General features: G+C 42.8%; 1 pseudogene; it reads left to right on the forward strand.

The window, feature by feature from the left end:
- Positions 1-4,159: 4,159 nt before the first annotated feature.
- LOC103561914 (proteasome activator complex subunit 3 pseudogene) lies at positions 4,160-6,774 on the forward strand (annotated as a pseudogene).
- Positions 6,775-7,312: the final 538 nt, after the last annotated feature.

Raw genomic sequence — 7,312 nt, forward strand, 5'->3', positions numbered from 1 at the left:
ATGAATGTCTGGAATGACAAAGCACAGCTGATATTGTAGCTCTCGGATCGATTGTAGTAACTGGCTATTCTTCCGTCAGAAACACACCCCAATTGCGTTGCAATGGAAACAAAAATGGAACCTGGACTAAAATCCCTGGGTCTAGTCTCTGTTTTGTCATTTTGTAGTTAAGTGACTCTAGGAAACTTATATGACATTCCAAACCTTAGTTTTCCCACCATTTCTATAAAATTAAGATATTGTCACCCCTGCCTATTTCACAGAAGTGAAAAGAAAATCAAATGATTCTTTGTGTAAATGTACTTGATAACCTCTCCCGGGCTCCACAAATCTAAGGCCCTATACTGACTAACTTGGTTCTGCGGTATCTCAGTGATGACCGCAGAGGAGGGCTCACTCAGGCCTCTCAGCACAGCGTGCTTGCCTCTCTCCCTCGGCAGTAAGGATAGCCCTCCTGTATGTGAGGCTCTGAGGAACAGGGCACAGAAAACCCCAAACCCTTAAAGCACATCACTAATTGTGGACTAATTAGGACCTGACCAGAGGAGTAACACCTCAGGGGAAACAAATCCTCCTTCCCTAGATCATAAATTTGTAACCTGCAATAGGAGATTAAAAATAAAGTTTCCAGTTTGAAAAGAGATTCAGTCATGCTTAAAGAGAAAAAAAGTACAAAAACAATCATTGGGAGGATGCTTAACTAGTGGAAACCACACTGCCCATAAAGTGTGGAGACCTGTGTGACCTTGCTCCCCAGCCCCTGCCCTCAGACTTCAAGACCCTCACAGCTGTAAAGTGAGGTTGGCTTCGGTAAGCCCCTGGTTCCCTCCAACTTGGCACTCCTCCGATCCCCAGTGGCCTGGGCTATCACAGTCCTGCCCAGCATTGCCTAAGTGTTCCCAGGAACTGGCAGAGCATGAAGCAGTTTCATGCTCAGTTGAGAAATATAAAGATGGGTCCGTTAATTGTGGCCAGAAAAACACATCACTTCTAACACAGAAAGAAGACAGAGAGTGAGGAATCAAACCAGAGCAGTGAGTCTGAATCACCAAACCGAAAACTATTTTCCTCTTAGAGGTTAGAAGCATGCAGTTTGGGAAGAGTTATATAAGGGTTTACCACTCCCTCACTCTCTGGCTTTTGCTCTGGTATGACTGCCTCTCCCAGACCACCTGGAAAGTGAATGAAAAGAGCTCTAACTTGTATTTGAGGCTCTGTCGCCAAATCCTCCCATAACCCTAGGTAAGTCACTGACCCCACCAAGGCCTCCATGTCTTCAATTGTAAAATATTTGAGTTGAACAATGAATATATTTGTTAACAAATTAGATGAAAAGCAGGGGACAGAAATCATTAGCAACAGCAGTAAAGTATACCATTGATCATGTCAACAGAATATAATTTTTATTCACTCATTGAACAAACATTTATTTATTGTGCTAGGCATTATTCTAGATGCTATGGATATGGAAGTAAAAAAAAACAAAACAAAAAAAACAGGCAGATATCCCTGCCTTCTTGGAGCTTAAATTCCTTTCAGGATGACAGTAAATAAACAAATAAATGAAACATGTAGCATGATGGATGGTGATGAGAATTACAGAGAAAAAGGGCAGGGAAGAGACCTAGAGAGTCCAGGATGCAGGTGGAAGTGGAGTGGGGTACTGCAAAGCCCTGAAGGAGGAGAAGGAATGAGCCAGGGCTGTCAGAGAGGGGAGCCTTCCAGGAGAGAGAACAACAAACACCAACGAGGCCAGCACCATGCGAACACTACTGTGGCTAGAGCCATGGGCTAGGCAGAGAGTAGCAGAAAATGAGGTCAGAGGCTTAACAGAGGACGGATTGTATAGAACTTTGTAGGACTTTGGTTTTCACTCAGGGTGAGAGAGGAGGAACTGGAGGATTTTCAGCAGAGGAATAACTCAGCCAACTTAGTTTCAAAAAGGATACTCTGGTGAAGTGTGGAGAACAGACTATTGTGAACAAATACTAAAGCAAAGAGATCTGTTAAGAGGCTAGTACAATGAGGTAGGATGATGGTGGCTGGGATCAGGATGATAGCAGTGCAGCAGGAGAGAACAGTCAGATTCTGTGTATTTAAAAGAGCTAACAGGGTTTGCTAATGGATTAGATGCAGAGTCTGAGAGAAAAAGAGAAGTCAAGAACAGCTTTAAGTGTTTTAGGCCTGAATAACTGGAAGGATGAAGTTGGCATTTATTGAAATGGGAAAGCAGAAAACTGAAAGCAGAAAGAGGAGGTATGAAGAGGAAGTTTAGGGGTTTATTAAGTTTGAGATGTTAGACATACAAATAGAGATGTTGAAAAGGCAGTTGTATAATACAATCTTGGAGTTCAAAAAGGAGGACGTCAGACCTAGAAATATACATTTGGGAGTCTTCAGTTATAGATGGTGTTTAGAGTGATGAGGCTGGAGGAGATTACTAAGGGGGGAAAGGAGATAGAGAAGAGTTCCGAGGATTGGGATGTGGAGCATTCAAATGTTTAGTGGTCAGCAAGATAAGGAGGAACCAGCAAAGGAACCTGAGTGGGAGAGATGGATGAGGTAGGAGAAGCACCAGGAGAGTATAATATCCAGGAAGTCAAGTGAAAAAACAAAGTCTTTCAAGGAAAGGGATTAGTTAACTGGGTCAAATACTGTTGATAGGCCAAGTAAGATGAAGTGACCATTGGATTTAGTGATGTGGAGGTCATTACTAACTTAGACAAGAGCTGTTTCCATGATAACCTGATTGAAGTGACTTCAAGAGGGAATTGGAGGAGAACAATTGGACACAGTTGGTATAGATCAAAATTAAAGGAATTTTGCTATATAACAGAGCAGAGAATTGGAGCAGTAGCTGGAGAGGAAATGGTCAAGTGAGGGTTTTATTTTTAAGGTGGGAGACTATACAGCATGTTTGCCCTCTGATAGGAATAATTAAGAAGGAGTTGGAAGGGAAAAGAAAGAAAGATTGAGAGAGACAAACAGACAGACAGAAAGAGAGAGAGACAGGAGAGAAAGAAAGGAAGAAAGGAAGGAAAAAAGAAAGAAGGAAAGAAAGGCTAGGACAGGAAGAAGAAGGAGAGTGGGAGAAGGAGAAGATGCAGAGGGAGACGGGGCTGGCCCCGTGGCCGAGTGGTTGGGTTCGCGCTCTCCGCTGCAGGCTGCCCAGTGTTTCGTTGGTTCGGGTCCTGGGCGCGGACATGGCACTGCTCATCGGACCACGCTGGGGCAGCGTCCCACGTGCCACAGCTGGAGGAACCCACAACGAAGAATATGCAACTATGTGCCGGGGGGCTTTGGGGAGAAAAAGGAAATAATAAAATCTTAAAAAAAAAAAAAAAAAAAAACTCTTAAAAAAAAATTAATGATCCACTGAAAAAGAAAACAAGAAAGAAGTTGCAAATACCTAAAATCAGAAATGAAAGTGGGGACATTACTAGCACTTATCAGAAATAAAAAGGATTATAAGAAAATACTATGAACAATTGTAAATCAACAAATTATATAACCTAGATGAAATGGACAAATTCCTAGAAACATGCAAATTAAATAAACTAATTCAAGAAGAAATAGAAAATCTTAACAGACTTATAACTGGTAAAGAGATTGAGTCAGTAATCAAAGACCTCCTAACAAAGGAAAGTCCAGGACCAGACAGCTTCACTGGGGAATTCTAACAAACGTTTAAAGAATAATTAATACCAATCCTTCTCAAACTCTTTGAAAAAGTACAAGAGGAAGAAACACTTCCAAACTCATTCTCTGGAGCCAGCATTACCCTGGTGCCAAAGTCAGATAAAGACATCACAAGAAAAGAAAATTACAGATCAATATCTCTTATGAATATAGAAGCAAAGATCCTCAACAAAATAGTAGGAAACTGAATCCAACAGCATGTTAAGAGGATTATACACCATGGCCAAGTGAAATTTATCCCGGGAATGCAAAGGTGGTTCAATTTAAGAAAATTAATCAATGTCATCACCTTAATAGAATGAAGGGGGAAAAAAACACATAATCATCTCAATTGACACAGAAAAGACATTTAATGAAATCCAACACCCTTTCATGACAAAAATTCTCATAAAACTAGGACTAGAAGGGAACTAGGAATAGCATAGAACTTCAACATGATAAAGGGCATTTATGTGGGAGGGCTAGCGAGAGAGCGAGCAGGCAGCGGGCGGGCGGCCGGCACGGAGGGAGGGAGCGAGACAGCATTGAGTGAGCCAGCGAGGGCGGCCGCGTCCCGAGAGCAGCTGAGATTCCTCCCGTCCCTCTGACCCTGTCCCCAGAGCCCACAGCGCCTCCGGTCTCCATCGGAACGGACACGGCCCGGCCGGCCATGGCCTCGTTGCTGAAGGTGGATCAGGAAGTGAAGCTCAAGGTTGATTCTTTCAGGGAGCGGATCGCAAGTGAGGCAGAAGACTTGGTGGCAAATTTTTTCCCAAAGAAGTTGTTAGAACTTGATAGTTTTTTGAAGGAACCAATCCTAAACATCCATGACCTAACTCAGATCCACTCAGACATGAATCTCCCAGTCCCTGACCCCATTCTTCTCACCAATAGCCACGATGGACTGGACGGTCCCACTTACAAGAAGCGAAGGTTGGATGAATGTGAAGAGGCCTTCCAAGGAATCAAGGTGTTTGTGATGCCCAATGGGATGCTTAAAAGCAACCAGCAGCTCGTACACATTATTGAGAAAGTGAAACCTGAGATTCGGCTGCTGATCAAGAAATGCAACACGGTCAAAATGTGGGTACAGCTTCTGATTCCTAGGATAGAAGATGGGAACAACTTTGGGGTGTCCATTCAGGAGGAGACAGTTGCAGAACTAAGAACCGTTGAGAGTGAAGCTGCATCTTATCTGGACCAGATTTCTAGATATTATATTACAAGAGCCAAATTGGTTTCTAAAATAGCTAAATATCCCCATGTGGAGGACTATCGCCGCACCGTGACAGAGATTGATGAGAAAGAATATATCAGCCTTCGACTCATCATATCCGAGCTAAGGAATCAATATGTCACTCTACATGACATGATCCTGAAAAATATCGAGAAGATCAAACGGCCCCGGAGCAGCAATGCCGAGACACTGTACTGAGGCCAGGGCCAGGGCCAGGGGACTCTGTGAGTCTGGCTCAAGACCGACGTTGCCTTGGTTTGTTACATGACTATTGTGATGGGGAAACTGGCTGGAAATAGTAATCACACCTCTCTCTGTTTTTAGTTAGAGTCTAATGAAACTCTCATGTAGTTCTGTGACGTGTTTACCTCTTTTTTCAGGCCTCAGGAACTCTTCTATTTCTTTTCCTAATAACCCACACCCGACCTGTCCTAATTTCTGGAGAACTCCAGGTTTGTGTGCACAGGATGTTAGCACAAGAATACTTGTATTCTCTCCCCCACCACCCTCACCCTGTGTCTTGGGCTTTGTGTTTTCTTCCTTTTGAAGATTAGTTGGTTAGAAGCTGAGGGAACTGGAAGGAAAATGCTAGGTGTTTTTTAGGAACTGGGATTGGAGGTACCAGCTCCTGTCTTCCTGACATAAAGTTAGTGTCTCTTTCCGCTATGGGATGTTGGATCCTCCTTGCCACAGTTGCCCTGGTGATGATTTAGGATTTCCCATCTGCACACATCCCACCTTGAACCTGATCATGACAAGAAACATCTTAGACCTTCAGCCAAGTCCCTAGCTTCTTTAGATGTTTTTACAACTAGGATTTTCACATACATATATGTGCGTGATATACACACACATACAGACTCACACGAACACGCCTTCCTGCTTCTTTGCCTGACCCCCGCCTCCCCTCACGAATCCTGTCTCATACACACCATTCAGAGGGTGATAGTTGTCTTAGTCTTCAACCACTGGGCCCCCGCCGTCTCCTGATATTCCAGCCTCTTGGTGTCCAGAGGTTGGTGAGTTGGAGGAGAACCGAGAGATGAGAAGCAGAGGGATTGGGGAAGGCCCCATCCTCTGTGATTCAAGTCTCTTTGGGCGTTATTGCAAAGGCCAGTCCTCTGACTCCTGGTTGCCTCTTCCCAGGCCAGTTGTAAATTGGGATGGGCGTGTGTGCAGCTGTGAGGGCCAGATGCTGCTTTTCCTGTTGGGCTTTCCCTTTGGGAAAAATATTTCTCTTATTTATAGTATTGTGCTCCCAGGGAAGGCAGTCTCTTGTGTGTATACATGTGTGTATGCACACACATGCATGTACACATTTTGTGTATGTGGAAAGCTGCTGGGCAAGTCAAACCATAGAAGAGTTGCCTCATATCTCTTGAATCTTCCAGAGATGTCACTTGTGAAAGCTTTTGTGTTAATCCTCATCAACCCCCACTTTTTTATTCTACCGCTACTGAAGAGTTGATATCTACAGTCAGCCTGCCGGTGACTCTCAGTGTCTGTTTCTGACTTTTATTCTTCCCCTGTCTCTGTCTTCCAACCCCCAATCATATTTCCACCTGGATGCATCATTTTGACTCCCAATATTCTATAGAGAAGGAGTGAGGATGCTGTCTTCCCATGAATAGTACTCAGTAACAAACCAATTGCATTTTAGTTGGGGAGTGCCCCCCCTACCCATCCTCCAGATCCCTTCCAGCTAAAACCCTTCCCTCCTCCTGCCACATGTTTCTCAGTTTCCCTTTTTGTTTGTTGGATTGTTCCCACTGCCCCTTCTTCTCACCCTACCACCCTTGGATCGTAATGTAAAATTCTTTTACCATGTCAAGAAATTATTAAAAATACAGGTACTTTGACCTCTTTCTAAAGCCGCAAAAAAAAAAAAGGGCATTTATGAAAAACCCATAGCTAACATCATACTCAATGGTGAATGACTGAAAGCTTTCTCCCTCTAAGGTCAGGAACAAAACAAGGACGCCCACTTTCATCACTGCTATTCAACATTGCACTGGAAATTGTAGCCAGTGCAAGAGAGGAAGAGACGAAATTTACTCTATCTACAGATAACATGATCCCATATATAGAAAATCCAAACGAATCCACAAGAAAGCTTCTAGAGCTAAGGAACAAAATAGCAGAGTTTCAGAATACAAGATCAACACACAAAAATCAGTTGTGTTTCTATATACCAGGAATGAAGAACCTACAAAGGAATTAAAAAAGTAATTCCATTTACAATCATATCTAAAACAATAAAATACTTGGGAATAAATTTAACCAAGGAAATAAAAGAGTTATGCACTGAAAATTATAAAAGATTGCTGAAAAAAATTAAAGATCTAAATAAATAAAAAAAATCCTGTGTTCCTGGATATAAAATAATATTGATAAAAT

The sequence above is a fragment of the Equus przewalskii genome, chromosome 6, assembly GCF_037783145.1.
Source record: "Equus przewalskii isolate Varuska chromosome 6, EquPr2, whole genome shotgun sequence".
Lineage (NCBI taxonomy): Eukaryota > Metazoa > Chordata > Mammalia > Perissodactyla > Equidae > Equus > Equus przewalskii.